General features: G+C 62.1%; 1 protein-coding gene across 1 annotated transcript in view; it reads right to left on the bottom strand.

Annotated features, from left to right (window-relative positions):
* CBFA2T3 (CBFA2/RUNX1 partner transcriptional co-repressor 3) overlaps window positions 1–12,279 on the bottom strand; it is a gene marked incomplete at both ends in the record, with an annotated part of 81,182 nt that extends 68,903 nt beyond the window's left edge. The window contains one exon of the mRNA XM_082862101.1: window positions 12,237–12,279. The remainder of the gene's footprint in view (window positions 1–12,236) is intronic.
* Window positions 12,280–16,915: the final 4,636 nt, after the last annotated feature.

Raw genomic sequence — 16,915 nt, 5'->3', positions numbered from 1 at the left:
AAATAAATAAATTTAAAAAAAGAGTGAATGATGACAAAATGTGAAGATGTAGAAACAAAGAATACTCGTTGGGCAGGAAATTGGTTATAGTTTAGACTCTAAACCAGCCACAGAGCAGAATCACTGAACTCCCAGTCCCCTGAAAGATCCGGATAAAGGCCTGATGCACATTCCTAAGTTGTTTTTACAGGAAGCCGACCCCCACGAGGTGAAAACTGATGACCACAAGCACATAGACCCCAGACCGGTTGCAATCAGAAGGTTGGTGGTGCTCGACATTTCACCTTGATGCCAACCAGTACAAGAATTGTGCATGAGCTACTCAGACCCCCTGCATCGCCCTCCCTCACACGACCTTTAAAACCCCTTCCCTGAAAGTCATGGGGGCGTTCGGGTCTTTTGAACATGAGCTGCCCATTCTCCTTGCTTGGCACCTGTAATAAACGCTGTACTTTCCTTCATCACAGCGCAGTATCAGGAGATCAGCTCTGCTGCGCACGGGCAAGCAGACCCAAGTTCAGTTCAGTAACATTTGCAGCACGATGCCCACCTGGGGCTCAAGGCCTGTTTCCTACCGAGCAGGCAGGGTGCCTGCAGGGTGGGGAGTCTGGGAAACTGGCGAGTGCCTCTGTGCACTGCTCACTCCGAATGTCTCACGGGGGATGTTAAGGTCAGCCCTTCTTGTGGCCAGCTAACTGTCACCTTCCAAAACTTCTCTAGTGGCCCCGGGCCACTGTTATCCACCAAAAGGCAGCAGCCCAGGGTCAGGTGTGACTGAGCGCAGGAAGGCCGCTTTGTAAGAAATATCACCTTAAAGGGGGTTTGATTTTTCAAAAAAATTTTAGGGGACATGCCAGCCAAAAGTAATAAAAATCCCCTGAGCCACTGGCTTGGAGGGTAGGCCCTGGCAGCCAGCACATGGCAGGCCCGTTTCCCACCAGCCACGGTGTCGGGGCTGCAGGAGCTCTCCCTCCAGGGAGCAGGGAGAGCTCGGTGACACGCCACTATTATTACAGCAGCCCCCGCCAGGCCCCCCGGGCCCCAATCCGGCTGCTCTGACCCCGTCCTGCCTGCACCAGCCCAGCTGCCCACCCTCTGCAGCCAGTGCCGCCTGTCACACGTTCCTGGCCTCGCTGAGGGGTGGACGGGGATGTGTGCTCAGCAGCTCAGTCTCCTGACCCCTCCAGGACAGGCCGAGGCCCCCTCTGTGCAGTGCTGTGCGGGGGGGAGGGGACCGGGGGCAGGGGTGGAGGCTCAGGCAGCCAACAGGCAGGCACAAAAGTCCCCTCAGCCACCTCTTCCTTCTAGCATCGTGGAGGGGCTGCTGAGAGCCCCGTTTCTGGCTTTCTGGAGAGGAGCGGGGTTTCCCAGCTTGGAGGCCTCCGGCCCGCTGGCCCACACACGCCAGGACTTTCCACCACCCAGGCCTCATGTCAAAGGTCTGGAGCGGGGCTAGAGTCAGGGAGGGGATGGTGCAGAGCGAGGGGGCCACACACCGACTGGCCTCTCCCCCTGCTCGTCACAGCTGGACTCCCCACCACAGCCTCACCCGGGATGACGCTGAGTCCACGTTCAGAAAGGGTCGGACTAGGTCGAGCTGAGGCCCGCCCAGGTGCCAGTGCCTCACCCCCGCCCACACTAGTTTCAGTGAACTGGGCCTCCCCAGGAGCCATAGGGAGATTTCATGACCTCCAGAAACACCCCACATGACTCTGGACACGTGGCTGTCGAAAGGTCTTTCTCAACGGGAGCCAGGTGGGGTCTCCTTGAGGTCCTACCCTCCCACTGCCTGGGCCCGTGGGGACTCATGGGGCCGCAGGGCAACGCAGGCAGCGCCTGCACGGATCCAGTGTTATGTATCATCGTGGAGAGAAAACAGAAAATTGCAAAAGATGCGCAGAACGTGATACTCCTATGTAACAATTTAAAACAGAACATCGCAATGTACCTGGGAAAGACACACACAGATAAAAACAGGCCTTTGGACGGTTCCACAGGTGGGCGGCTCCCAGGGCTGACGTGTGACACCGTCCGTATTTTACACATGACGACGTGGGTCCGAGTTTGGGGACCTCGCAGGGCACCCTGAGCTGGGTCCAGGCCCAGCAGCCTGGCTTTCAGGGATTTCTGATCCCGTCTTGCTGCTGCAGCATGGGCAGGGGGCACTGGATCTATAACGATTCCTTTTTAAGAAGAAGTGGTGATGGGGGAGCAGACTCCGGAGCGGAGCCTCAGCTCGCCCGTCTGACTTGGGGTGGGGTTTTCCTGGCCCGGGCGAATTCTTTCACGATTTAAATGAAAGGTGGGCCAGGAGACAACGGGATGCTAGGAGCAGGCGGCGCGTCGGAGGCCCAGCTGCGGGCAACGACCAGACCTGCCCCTTCTGTCTCCTGCTTCCTGTGGGCTCAGCAGTCCGTCCAGTAGGAAATGGACACGAGCCGCGGGCGAAGTGTTTCCTATTCTGGCAGCCAGGGCAACTGGCTTTATTGCTGTGTCCTGGTAAATCTGATCTATCTGGAACATCATCATCCTCGCGTGTATTCAAGTTAAAGATTACTCAGGTATTTCACATCCTGCTTTTGCCCAAAGACTTTGAAATCCGCGCCAGGGTGGCTCAGGCTGGACGGGCAGCCCCAGGGGGTGGCAGAGCCTCGGGGCCGCTGGGCCTCTTCTGGGCTGAGGGTGAGGGGCAGGTGGTGACCTGAGGCCCAGTTGTCGCGGTGACGGGTGAGAAGCACAGTCTGGACCTCGGGCATTTGCCTGAAGGAGAGGCAGCTCAGCGGGGCAGGGCTGCAGGACCGGGTCCAGCTGTCTCGGTCCCTGCGGGAGGGAGGGAAGCACCTGGCAGTTTCGGTTTCCACAGGAAGCCGCCTGCTCCCATCTCCCCTCGAGCCAGCTGTGCTCTCTGCCCTGCAGCTCCGGGTGGCAGCCCCCGCCCGGAGAGCCCCCCAGGTGGGGACAGCCCCTTGCACCGCAGACTAGGAAGCCCCGATTGAGGGGCCAGGGCCAAGCAGAGCCTCTCAGCCGGCCTCCTGAGCCCCGGAGGACTTCAGGGTGGGACACCTGGGGGCCATGAATGGGAGCGATACTGTTCTGACTTGCATTTTTTGTCACCTGCTTTTAGGATGTCGGGTCCTGACCCTGGGTCTAGAAAACGCTGTGGTGGTGGAGGGGTGGGAACGAGTCTGATGTCTGCGTGTCCATCTATCCAGGGCTGGGGGTACATCAAGGCAATACCCCCCTCCTGAGAAACAGGAAGGGAGAGGCAGGGGCCGGGTGCCCTGAGCCTCCAGGGGGAGGATGTCTCCTGTCCTGAGGCCCTGAGGCAGGAGTGGGCGTGCGGCCAGCAGTAGGGGGCTGGCGGCCGCAGGCAGCGTCCTGGGGAGGTAGGCCCAGGTACCCCTCGGCAAACTGTGACCTCTCTGAGCTCCAGGGTCTGGGTGTTGTGGTCCCGTGTCCGAGCCGGCCACTCTGCCCAGAGCGAGGCTGGAACCTTAGATCTTTTCTCTTAATAAGAGGACCCAGCTGTGGGAAGACCCCTGCCGCCCCAGTCCCGGAGCTCAGCAGAGGGGACCCGTTTCTGAAGTTGGCCTGAGGTGCGAGGGTCCCAGCACCCCTCTTGACTGTCTCCCCTCCTACTGCGCTGCCCCCTCCCAGGCCCTGTGAGGTCGGGGCTTTCCACTCACTCAAAATGCACCCCAATTTGGGAGGGAAGTAGGAAGCGCTGGGAGTCCGAGGGCGGGTGAATCCCCAGTTCCTTCCACGGGGCTCCCTCTTCACCCCTGCGAGGGCCCTTGGCCGGGGAGCGGGTGCAGGCAGGGGGTCGCAGCCAGGATCCGAGCGTCTCGGGGGCTGGATGCCACCCCCATGTCACAGACGAGGCGACAGTCCTGCTGGGTCCCGGGGTGAGTGGTGGAGCTGGCTTCCAGCCCAGCCCTCCCCTCCCGGCCATGATCTGGTCCAACCGGCTGCCCTTGCCACAAGCAAACTGAGATCGGGGAAGCCAGGCTACGCAGACCCCTCCCGTCCCTCTCGGGTCTCCTGGCCCTGCACCTCATGTCCCTCCCCTGCAGTGTCTGTGAAGCTCCAGAGGCCCAGGGAAGGGACATGGCCAGCGTGAGGGCCAGGCCCTCGGGTGCCCCCCCTGCCTAGGCCCAGGGCAGCTTGGACACGGGCCATGTCTCTAGGGCGAGGACGGGCCACCTGCAAGGCCTCACCCTCTGCCCCCTGACGTGTGCGCCTTCGTACCCCGGCCCCTCTAGGCTGTGAGCCCCACGGAGCAGGTGGCCGGACGCTGCTTCCTCTCAGGAAGGGACCCGTTTCTGCACACGTGGAGTGAAAGCCACACCCGGAGGCCACACCCTCCTCGAGACCTCGGCAGCACGGACTGGGCCCTCCGAAGGCCCCGGCGCTTCAACACGGGGTATTAACCCGGGGCAGGCCCGGCCCACGCTTCCAAAGGTTTCAGAGCAGCAGGCAGCACAGGGCTTCGCCCCGAGGGCCAGGCCGGGCGGTGGCTCTGCGGGCATCAGCTGGGGCAGCGCTCTATCCAGGTGTCAGCTGGGGCGCCAGACGGCACCTGCCTTGGGCTCCCTAGTGCAGAGCCAGCAGACCCACTGTAGGCTCTCAGAGGGTTCAGCTAAGGGTCTGGGCTGCTGGGTGCAGCTCCCACATGGGGAATGATGGATGCAAAAGCGGTCCCTTTCCTGAGGCCCTACCTCAACTGCGTTTCCTCCCAGGGAGGGCGCTGGGCAGACAGGGAGGCCCCAGCCCTGCTAGTGACTTGCTGTGTGACCTTGGGCAGGTTTCCTGACCCCTCTGATTTGTCTTCATCTGTACAGCCAGGCCAATGATGCCTTTGAAGGGTTCCTGGGAAGAAGCTGTGCCCAGGGCCAGGAAGGCGTCTGGAATGGAGTGGCCCATCCCCTCTGCCCCCTTGTCCAAGGCCTGCAGCCTGTTCTTAGGGAACAACCTCGGAGGACCCTCCTGTGTTGCTACTGTCGCTGCCCCGGGGGCTGCATCCGAGGTCATGGCCTGCTCAGGGAGCCTCTGCTGCCCAAGGAGCAGGCCTCCTGCGCACAACCCACTCGTCACCCAAGGATTGCCCAGCTCCTGGCAGTGCCACCTGAGCCCTCCCGCCCAGAGCAGAGGGGCCGCCTGCCGGCTCAGGAGCTGGGGGAGGGGTGCGTGCATGCCCAGGCCCCTGGCCCAGGCCCCAGGGCCAGGGAGGCGAGGGCACAAACGCCCCACCAGCGTCCTGTGGCCAAGTGGGCGCTGGGACGGGGGCAGGAAGAGGGGGCTGTTCCTCCATGCCTGGGACGGAGGACTTCAGCAGGTTGGTGTTTCCAAGGCAACGGAACTCGCTGGGATGGCCGGAGGCGCTTGCCCCTTCCTCCAGTCAGCGTCGCCCTCTGGCCCGCTGGCCCTCCCCAGCCCCTCCCTGGCCCTTTCGCGGAAGTGCTGTTTAGGGTGGGGAGCGAGCGGGCTACGGACCAGGGAGCTGTCACCAGACGGCAAACCTGCCAGCACCCTGGCCTTGGGTGGCCAGCCTCCTCTTCTGCAAGAAATAAATGTCTGCTCTTCATAAACCACCCCACCTGGGGCGTCCTGTGACTGCAGCCTGTGGCCTTGGCAGTCACATCCCCTCTCTGGGCCCTGTGTCCCCCTGCAGAGGACGCGGTGAGAGAAGATGGGAGGGCAGGTGGTCTGGTACCCTCCATGCCTCAGGCTGCAGGGGAGGGGACCCTGGTGCCCACGGAGAGGCCCTCGGGCTGGGAGGGGTTGAGAGGGGCCGCTAGGCCCGCGTCCAACTCTGAGCCCCGGCCCTGCTTGCTGTGTGACCCCTGGCAGTCTGCCCCCATCTCTGGGCCTCAGGTCCTGTCTGACAGTGGCTGTGATGGCAAATCTAGAATCTGGAGACCAACGTAGCCACTCCCCACAGCCCCTGTGCTGGTCAGCAGGCTTGTTGTGTGCGGGGTGGTCAAGTCATCTGGACACGGGATGCATTCACCTCCCAGTGCCGGGCACCACGGCAGCACAGCTCTGGGCGCTGAGTGCGCCATGGCAAGCAGGCAGAGGAGCCAGCACGCCTGGGAGACGGATGGTGAAGAGGTACGTAACCCTGAGCCGCCCCCTTGTAGGAGGGAACAATAAATGAAGGAGAAAACAGCAGGAGAGGAGGACTGAGTGCACGTGTGCGGGGGGAGGGGAGGGTAAGGGAGGCACGGGAGGGGGGGGACAGGACGCGGGGCGGGGGAAGCCCCCCCCCCCCGGGGGCATGCACACAGGCTAGAGGTGATCTCACTTGCCTTTTCTTGGGCTCACTCTTGCAAACGGCGGAATGACAAAGTGACTCCCCAGAGCCCCACAAGAAGAGCCTGTCAACCCTCCCCACCCCACCCCCAGAAGACCTTTGGATGGGGTCCCCACGGAGGCCACCTCCATCCTGGGCTGCACTCTGACGGTCACTGCCCAGCCCAGGGTGTCTGCCGGCCCTGGCTGTACCAGTGTGACCTAGGTGGGGTTTAACGATGGGAATTTCATTAGCACCACTGCAGCGTTACCTCTGGCCCCATCACAGAGTCCAAGGGAGGGCCCTCTTTGCCCTGGCCTCTCCCTCCTCCACTGCAGTCACGGAAGTGAAGGTGTGAGAGGTTAGCACCAGTGCCTTTCTTCTCAGTCAAGACGCTTCAAGAAGTGAAAGTCTCTGCCTTCTCCCGCCGCCCCCGCAGGACCACTTCCTTCAGGAAGCTGGCCTGGATTGCACCCTGTCCCCTGGGCATCACCCCGCCCTGCGGCTCTGTCTTCTGAGGCTCAGTTTTGCTGTCTGATGGGTGGGGAGGACACGGGTGGCCGGTGTCCTCCTGCTGGCTGCCCCCAGAAGTCTTGCCCCACAGGCTTGTGCGATAGGGACAGCATGGAAACTGCGGGTCTCAGGGAAAGAACGCTCCACAGTTACCCCGGGGCAGGGGGGTTAGGGAGCCCCACTCTTCCCAGGACCTGGCGGGGAGTGGAATCCTCTCTCCCCAGACTTGTTCTGGGTCCTGACACAGGACGTGGGGGGATGGGGACTCAGTCCAGAGCCTCCGTCTGCCCCAGAGCTGCACCCCTGCTCCCCTGCTCTGTGCCCTAGAGGCTGGCCCGGGACCAGTCAGGCCCAGGAGATGTGGGGTGGGGAAGGAGGACATGGGTGTTTGCCCTGCCGTCCACTCTCCGGGGCTCAGCCCACTTCACTCGTTTCCTGGCCCCTCTCAGCTCCCTCCCCTACTCCCCTCTCACCCCTCAGGTTAGGCTGTATCAGCCCCCAGACTCCTGTGCTGACCTGGCTGCTCTGTTTGACCTGTGTAAGTGGTTCCTCATCCCACAGTCCACACTCCGTTGCCCGGCGGTCGTGCTAGCAGTTTCCTGCCAGGACTAACTGATCTGGCAGGGTGTCTAGGGCCCGCTTTCCACCCAAAATAGGCCCCCACTCCATCGGTCCTGCAGGGTCAGTAGAGCCGGGTTCAATCACACCTCTGCTCTCGCCTGCTGTGTGCCCCTCAGAACCTCGGTATCTTCTTCTGAGATGGCAGTCACAGCAGCACGTGGGGCTTGGCAGCCCTGAGCCATGACCCTGACACAGGAGCCCCCAGCACCATGTGGTCAACAAGACGTGGGGACAGGCCTGAGGAGGGGGAGAAGGCCCTGCAGAGTGTGAGCAAAGCAGGGACAGGACTGCCATCCTGAGCGGGATGACGGTACAGAAGAAATCAAATGACAAAGCACTTGCAGTACTTTGCACAGAGACGCAGATGGATGGTCACCGTGGGGCTCTGCCCCCAGTCCCGCATCGTAGAGAGGGGCTGTGGACTCTGCCGTCCTTGCATGCACACACCAACCCCAGAAGCCCCGGGCCCTCCCTGTGTGAATTCCCCAGCGTCCATAGCTGACCGTCTCCCGACAGCCCTGAAAGCATGTCCCAGGGGCCTCGGCTGAATGAAAAAGGGGGCAGTGGGCAGTTGGGAGACCATGTGGGCTTCTGATAACCTGGCTCCCCTTTTGCACCACGCGGCCCCGGATGCACCACTGGGCCCCCTGGCAGCTGGAGCCCACGTGCCCAAGCCCTGGCCCTGGCTGTGACAGAGGTGGCTGGCTGCAGGCTGTGGGTACCTTCGCCCCAACCCTGCTGCCTGGAATGCAGAAGGGACAGTCGGAGCTCTGGTCATCTGGAATGGTCACCCTAAATCCAAAGACAACTGTCCTTATAAGAAGAGGAGAAGAGGCAGAGACATGGGGGAGAGGCCATGGGAAGACAGGAACAGAGACTGGAAGGACGTGGCCGCCAGCCAAGGACACCTGGAGCCCCCTGGAGCTGGAAGAGGCAGGAACGACCCTTCCCCAGAGCCTCTGGAGGGCGCCCAGTCCTGCGACCCCTTCATTTCAGCCTCTGGCCTCCACAGCTGGGAGGGAGTAGATTTCTGTTGTAAGGCACCTGGTTTGCGGTGGTCTGTTACAGCTGCCCCAGGAAATTAATACAACAGGGAAGGGCATTCCAGGCAGAGAACGTTCCAGAGAAGAGCCTGTGGTGGTGGGGGGGTGCAGCTGGAGGGGGAGGATGAGGATGGGGGAGAAGGAGGGCAAGCCCACTTGGTGACAGTGCTGACCTCTGAACCCCACCCCCTGGGACCAGGCGACCCAAGGCTCCCAGGACAGCGCTCTCCATGGGATCTCGCCCAACACCCCCTAAGGCCCCAGCTGCCTCTGCTTGGACCCTCCGGTGATGGGACACTCCCTGTCTCCCTGGAAATCTGCCACCTGGGCCCCACCTGTCCCTCTTAGGTGACACTTAACAGGCCTGACTCAGTTTCTCCCCCGGGGGTGGTCACGGGGCATTGCCCCCGAACCTCCTTTGACTGAGGCAGCCCGGCTGGTATCCTGGTTCCCACCTCTTGTTTGCGGGAGCCCAGCTTCTAGTGCACACAATTGGCACCTAATAAATCTAAGGCCGCTGGGCACGGCACGCGGGATCTTAGTCCCCGACCGAGGACGGAACCCTGGCCTCCTGCAGTGGAAGCACCGTTTTTTGTTTTTTGTTTTCTTACATCTTTATTGGAGTATAATTGCTTTACAATGGTGTGTTAGTTTCTGCTTTATAGCAAAGTGAATCAGCTATACATATACATATGTTCCCATATCTCTTCCCTCTTGCATCTCCCTCCCTCCCACCCTCCCTACCCCACCCCTCTAGGTGGTCACAAAGCACCGAGCTGATCTCCCTGTGCTATGCGGCTGCTTCCCACTAGCTATCTACCTTACGTTTGGTAGTGTATATATGTCCATGCCACTCTCTCACTTTGTCACAGCTTACCCTTCCCCCTCCCCATAGCCTCAAGTCCATTCTCTAGTAGGTCTGTGTCTTTATTCCCGTCTTACCCCTAGGTTCTTCATGACATTTTTTTTTCTTAGATTCCATATATATGTGTTGGCATACGGTATTTGTCTTTCTCTTTCTGACTTACTTCACTCTGTATGACAGACTCTAAGTCTATCCACCTCATTACAAATAGCTCAATTTCGTTTCTTTTTATGGCTGAGTAATATTCCATTGTATATATGTGCCACATCTTCTTTATCCATTCATCTGATGATGGGCACTTAGGTTGTTTCCATCTCCGGTCTATTGTAAATAGAGCTGCAAGCAACTGACAAAGGATTAATCTCCAAAATTTATAAGCAGCTCATGCAGCTCAATAACAAAAAAACAAACAACCCAATCCAAAAATGGGCAGAAGACCTAAATAGACATTTCTCCAAAGAAGATACACAGATGGCCAACAAACACATGAAAGGATGCTCAACATCACTAATCATTAGAGAAATGCAAATCAAAACTACAAATGAGGTATCACCTCACACCAGTCAGAATGGCCGTCATCACAAAATCTAGAAACAATAAATGTTGGAGAGGGTGTGGAGAAAAGGGAACCCTCTTGCACTGCTGGTGGGAATGTGAATTGGTACAGCCACTATGGAGAACAGTATGGAGGTTCCTTAAAAAACTACAAATAGAACTACCATATGACCCAGCAATCCCACTGCTGGGCATATACCCTGAGAAAACCATAATTCAGAAAGAGTCATGTACCACGATGTTCGAAGCACCGAGTTTTAACCACTGGGCCGCCAGGAGGCCCGGCACCTAGTAAATCTGAGGGCAGTGAACACTCAGCACGAAATAGCGCCGTTCCTCCCCACCTGCTGCCGGCGGCCCCACCGCACGGTGGGGTCCTGACGGATCCCCACCCTCTGCCACGGCCACACCAGCAGCTCTGCCGCCCCCCCCTCAGCCCCGCCCCGCCTCCTGCTAAGCAAGAGGGAAGCCGCAGGGTTCACGCACGTTTGTTCTCCAGAGGGACAGGCTCAGCTTCGGAAGATACTGCTTACTGTTCTTTTTGTGGTTTGGGCGCTATTTAACATTTAGGGTCTCAAAGGTTTTCACGGGATCGTGGGAAGCCTGCAGGACGGAGCAGCACTGATCCACGGGCCCGTCCCCAGTCCCCAGGCTCCCCGGGCCCCGGCCCCCATGGGCTCCCTCCAGCCCAGCTCCACCTGCCACTTCCCCCGGTGGGGATGCCTGGCACAGTACGGCCCAGCATCTGCCCCCGTAAGGAGACCTGGGGAGCAGGATGTGTGGCTGTGCCTATCACCTGGGGCCAGGGAATTTAGAGACGATGGGCCGTGAGCTCCTAGAAGCCAGTGTCCCAGGGCTGGACCCCAGCGCCCAGGCAAGCCCCCAGTCAAATGCACGAGCCACTGCTTTCCCTCCTCCTGGCAAAGCCTCCCAAGTGGGAAGTGCCCCATTGGGGCGGCTGGGATCCTGCATCGGAGGCCCACCCGGACCACCTTCTCCAAGGGCCCGCAGCCCGGCCAGCACCGCAGGAGACATCACGCGCGCAGAGGGCCCATCGTGTCTCCTGGCCTCAAACCCCTTGCACGGGCTGGCACTCCACCATCCAAACACAGCAGCCAGCAGTCTCGTCTGCCTCCCCCCTCCCTCCCCCCCCTCTGAGAAGCCGCTCCTTGACCCCTTCAGTGGGCAGAAGGACGGGGCCTGACACATGAGGAAACTGAGGCCGCCACGAGGAGGGACCGGCCCCAGGTGAGGAGGGGGGAGTGGTCCCAGAACAGTGGGGTCAGGCGGGGCCGCCCTGGGAAAGGAGGGGCAGCTGTGTGGGGCCCAGCTGGAGCTGGATGGGACTGTAGCCTCTGGCCAGCCCGAGGGCAGGGCGAGCGTGTCCCAGGCCAGTGACTGGTGCCTCCCTGGCGATGTCTTTGAATCACCCACACTCGGGAGAAGCCAGCAGCACGCTCGTTACTGTGTGGAGAGGCGGGCCTTGCACACCCGGGATTCTAGTCCTGGATGTGCTGAGTGCCTGGCAGAGCCTGTGCAGGGAGCTGGCCCTCGGGGCCCTGGATGGGGCAGGTGGGAACCTGCCCAGGGGAGGCGGTCCCTCCGCAGGGGAGATGGGATGTCTGGGGTCGGGGTGCCAGGGTGAGTGGCAGGGCGTGCTTGCACTCCGCAGTGAGACTTGGGACTCTGTGCTCCTGGGACCGTGGGCACGTGGCTGTGGCTGGGGAGCGGGGCCACCTGCCTACAGCCCTGCTGGCTCCCGAGTCCTGGGAGAGCCGGGCAGGCGACCTTGCAGCTGGGGTCGGGTGTCAGGGAGGGCCACGGCCTCCTGCACCCCCCAGTCAGCAGCCCATAGGAGGTCCTCCCCATGTGACCACTTCTCCCTGGCACTGGCTCCACTGGGTGGGCGCCCTGGCAGGGCCGCTCCTCACTGGGGCCCAGGGCCAGGTCCTGGACCATCACTCTGTCCCGGGGCCTTGGGCGAGGCCCTCTCTATCTGGCCTTAGTTTCCTCATCCGACCTCCAAGTCGTAGGGGTCCCCACCAGTTTGCACACCTTCTTCCTTGCTGACTCCGGGGCCCTGCTCCCTGAGGCTGACAGAGCCCACCCCTCTTAGAGGACTGAGCCGCCCCCGCCTCTAGCATCTGCCTCTGGGTGGGGCCTGCCCACCGGCCTGGCACCTGCCGGGTCCTCCCCGGCCACCTGCCCCAGCTGTGCGGGCCTGTGCCTGGTGGGAGGCCGCGCTGACGGTGGGGGTGAGTCAACAGGACCAGGCAGGCGGCAGCGTGGAGGTGTCACAGCCTCGCCACCTGCTCGGGCCGCCCCTCCCCCTGCCCCATCCCCTTACCTGGGCCGCCCTTCCTGGGACCCCTAGGCGCTGAGCAGCTGGTGGGTGCCGTGAGCCCACTCTCCAGCACGGGGGACACACGGGACATGGAGCTAGAGGTGGGTCCAGGAGACTGAATCCTGCTGCTGGCGGGAGCCGGGCCTGAGCACGGCCCTGGGCGTCCTTCCCGACCTCGTGAGCCCTCGAGGGAAAGACAGGGGCCTCAGCCAGCCTGGGCTTCTCTGAGCCGGAGGTCTCTGTCCCCCAGACCGCTCTGGGCCTTCTAGCAGTCGCTGCCCGCTGGCCTGGGGAAGGGGCGGGCGGCCGCAGGGGCTCATGTGATGCGGGGCGGGCCTGGGGACGCGCCGGTGGGGGAGGTCGCCTGCAGTCTGCAGCGAGGCAGCCAGCTGTGTCGCTGTGATAGTGTGGCCAGGCCAGGAAGAGTCGTGCAGCTGTGCCCACTGCTTCCTCAACAGGAACCATCTGGGCCCAGCCCTGCCCGGCTTTCCCTCACGGCCATTCCGTCCTGACTTTCCAACAACTTCCTCCTACCACCCGGCCGGTGACACCCCACCCACCCTGGCCCTGGCCCGCTGGGTGTGTTCCCTTGACCTGGGCAGGGGCGCAGCTCAGCAGCATGGGGGCAATGTCCATCCTGGCCAAGCCTCCAACTCCCACGCTGCCCAGCCCACCTGTCTCCCCTCTGGCCTGGCCCTGTCTTCAGCCTGGGCTGGTCTGGGGGTCTCTGCCCTCTCTTGCCCTCAGCCAGACTTCCCCCAGGGCCGCCTGCCCAGGGCCAACTGTTCAAGGGCATCGCCTGTAACCTTGAACCTGACCTCTGGGTTAGCCCTGGTCTGATCCGGTCCCGCCGCTCTGGCCAGCTCCCCTCCACTCAGGGCTTTCCCCTCGTGGCCTGAGGGTCCTGCCCCCACCCACCCTGGAAGTACTGCCCGCCAGGCTGGGCAGGCTAACCCCCTCTCTGGGCTTGGCCTCCTGGCTGGGGGCTCCTCAGGGACCCTTACCCCACTTCCCGATGGATGCCTTGGGGAACAGTGCCAATTCGGGCTCACGGGTGGAATTTGCTGGGGGGGTTCGGGCTGCTCCCCACTCTGACGGACGCCAGAAACAAGGTCAGGGCCCTCTGTGACCACTCAGTCCGGAAGCGGGTGTCCCAGACCCCGCTCCCCACTCGGCACCCCGCACAGGGGAGGCGGGGCCCTTCACAGTCACTCAAACGGCCGCTTGGTGAAGGTGGTGACCGCCGTGGGAAGACCCCTCGAAGTGTGGCCCTCGCCCTCCACTGGCCTGGCAGTCAGTCCCTGGGGATCGTACCTCGGCCGCAGTCTCAGGGCCTCAGACAGGCCAGAGGCGTGCAGCCCACAGACCCGGGCTGATGCACAGGTTTCTGTGCTATTCCGACAGAACTGAATTGGATTGTAGGTAATTCCTGCCCGTGGGGAGCAGTCCAAGCAGTGCAGAGGGCGCAGGGCAGCAAGTAAGAACCCCTACCAGTGCCTCCCGCTCTTTCCCCAGAGGCCACCGTCACAGCAGGTGGGCGTCCCTCTACAGTCCAGGCAGGGACAGACCCTGTCTGTTCCTGGAAGGGGCTGCGATGTGCATGTCCCCTCAGGGTGCACTGCCCCGGGGCCCCAGGGTTCAGGTGGAGGGGAGGGTGCCGGGAGCCAGGGGCCAGTCCCTGGCTTCGCCACTGTCCTCACGGCCCCTCCTGGCTTCCCCTGCTCTCAGTCAGGGTGGGATTCAGGGTCACCCTGGCCAGTTTCCTCGGCGTGTGTGACACCCTGATCACAGTGGTTCCAGCTCCCAGACTGTTCCGGGAGGAGACGCCGCGGGGGACGCCGGGCACGGCCTGCCTCGAGGTTGGCAGTGCAGCTGTCACCCGGACTGGTGCTGGGGTTCTCACCTCGCCCCATTTTCCAGGCTGCAAGCGGTGGGGCCTCTGCGAACTGGGAAGCGAGAGGGTCTTGGGAAGGCACAGGCCCCTCCCCTGTGAAGGCAGCCCCCACCCCGGCTCTGGGCAGTCGCTCGGGGCGCTTGCACCTGCAGGGAGCACCCCAGATGGGCCACTTCCACTTTCGTGAGGAGGCGTCTCATCCTGCCCGGTTTTCTGATCAGAGGGGCTGACAGAGGTTGGGTTGAAAGAAAAGAAAGTTGCCCACGAGTGGGGAGCGGGGCCTGCCTGGCCCTTGGTGGCCACCTCGAGGGTGCTTGCCTGCTCCCCGCTCCCCCCAGGCCGGGCAGTTGGGGCTTGTGGGGAAGCAGACGTTGGCGGTGGCTTTCGGAGCTGGGCGGCCCGGGAGATAAGGACCCGAGGAGGAAGTGACTGCAGCAGGAGTGGCTGCACGAGCGGGTGGGGCTGCTCCCTCCAGAGGCCACCGTGGCCAGCACCCACCGCTGGACGGGGGGCAGGGGGCGAGGGACCTTCTCCCCTACGGGAGGCAGACATTCAACCAAAAAGCCCCCAATAGATGTGGCCCGTGGGGCAATCAGGGGAGGTGATTTGGAAGCTGTGTCTGAGGGATCAATTAAGAGCTGCCCCTGGGGAAGTGAAGGGAAGAGCATTCCAGATAGAGGGGCCCTGAGGCGGTCACATTTTCAGGCTTTCAGGATTCTGTAGGATGGCCAGAGAGCTGGAGGGAGGCCAGCGAGGCTCAGTGGTGAGATGACACTGGGTGGAGGTGGGCAGGGAAGCCCATCGGGCTGGGTGTCTTATTTCCGCCTCCTCTCCTATCCTGTAGGAGCCCCCATGACTGCTGGGTGGATGGATGGATTGGAGGGTGAGTGGATGGGTGGATGGATGGATGCGAGGGTGGGTGGGTGGATGGATGGGAGAGTGGAGGGAGGGATGGGTGGATGGATGGATGGATGGGAGGGTGGGTGGGTGGATGGATGGATGGGAGGGTGGGTGGGTGGATGAGTGGATGGGAGGGTGGGTGGGTGGGTGGATGGGAGGGTGGGTGGGTGGGTGGGTGGATGGGAGAGTGGAGGGAGGGATGGGTGGATGGATGGATGGATGGGAGGGTGGATGGATGGGAGGGTGGGTGGATGGGTGGATGGATGGGTGGGTGGATGGGAGGGTGGGTGGGTGGCTGGATGGGAGAGTGGAGGGAGGGATGGGTGGATGGGAGAGTGGAGGGAGGGATGGGTGGATGGGAGAGTGGAGGGAGGGATGGGTGGATGGATGGATGGATGGGTGGGTGGGTGGATGGGTGGATGGATGGGTGGGTGGGTGGATGGGTGGGTGGGTGGATGGGTGGATGGATGGGTGGGTGGGTGGATGGGTGGGTGGGTGGATGGGTGGATGGATGGGTGGATGGGTGGGTGGATGGGTGGATGGATGGATGGATGGGAGGGTGGATGGATGGATGGATGGGAGGGTGGATGGATGGATGGGAGGGTGGATGGATGGATGGGAGGGTGGATGGCTGGATGGGAGGGTGGATGGCTGGATGGCTGGATGGATGGATGGGAGGGAGGGATGAGCAGATGGGTGGATGGATGGATGGGAGGGTGGGTGGGTGGATGGGTGGATGGATGGAGGGATGGAGGGAGGGATGGGTGGGTAGATGGATGGGTGACTGATGGATGGATTAGTGGAAACATGATTCTATGCAAATCTCATGCCAGCCACGCTTTAGAGAGGAGGTACTGGGACTCACAGGGGCGACAGTCCCAGTCACAAAGCACCCAAAAGAGGGATATGAGTCACAAGGCAGCCCCAGAGGAGGCCAGATGGGGAGATGTGGGCTACACGTGAGCCAAGACAGACCAGCACCCCCGGACCCAGTGCCTGGCTGGAGGCCAACCTCTGCTTCCAGGTCCAGAGTGAAGTGTGGCCAGATGGTGGTGGTCAACAGGGATGGTGCAGGAGAAAACCTGCCCCCATGGGCTCACTTGGGGCAGACAGGAGGGGCCAGCCCAGGGCTGGACACCCTGCCCGCCAATCCCTAGTCAGGGTGTCACTGAGCAAACAGAGCCATGGAGAAGGGCCACTTGCATCCTGGGTTGATGCCTGGGAATCCTGCACATGAGGCTGGGCTCTGGGGCGGTCGGCACACTCACTGGCAGGAGAAGGGGAAGCCCTCAGGACGCTACTCCCCACCTGTGCGCCACACACCCTCCAAGGAAGACAGACCAGCTTTCCTCAACCCCTGACCCCAGCTGTGTGGCTGGTTCAGAGGAGGTGGGTCACGGGGCCCAAGACCCTAAGTGGTCTGCCTTTAGAGACCCGGCCCACTAAGGGCGGGCCCCAGGCCCAGCTTCTGGGAGCCAGGGGCGTGGTGTAGTGCCCTCGGGGGACCGGGGCTCTGTGGCCTGTGGCTGGGCGGCACGCACATTCCGAACCTGGAGGTGGGTGTGGAGTGGCGGGGGAGCCATGCCCACTCCTCTTGTCCTGAACTTCACTTGCTTGACGAGCAGGCCTGGGGCTGTGGGCTGAACCCAGTGAGGACAGAGTGTGAGGATGGAAACAGAGTGCTGGCAGTGACAGTGATGACAGCCAAGTCCCCTTGACTCAGCGCTGAGACGTCTCCTCAGTCTGCACCTGAACTTAATACCTGTCACCGTCACCAAGAGGCTCCGAGAGGCTCAGCAGGCTGCCCACGTCACCAGCCGGTGCGCGGGGCCGGGGTGTGGGGCTGCGCTGGGTCCAGTCAGACCCAGAGCGGGGCTGGGGGAGCCGG

Source organism: Leucopleurus acutus (genome assembly GCF_964270905.1).
Source record: "Leucopleurus acutus genome assembly, chromosome: 20".
NCBI lineage: Eukaryota > Metazoa > Chordata > Mammalia > Artiodactyla > Delphinidae > Leucopleurus > Leucopleurus acutus.
The sequence above is the reverse complement of the archived record's forward strand: the minus strand, read 5'-3'. Positions and strand labels throughout refer to the sequence as shown.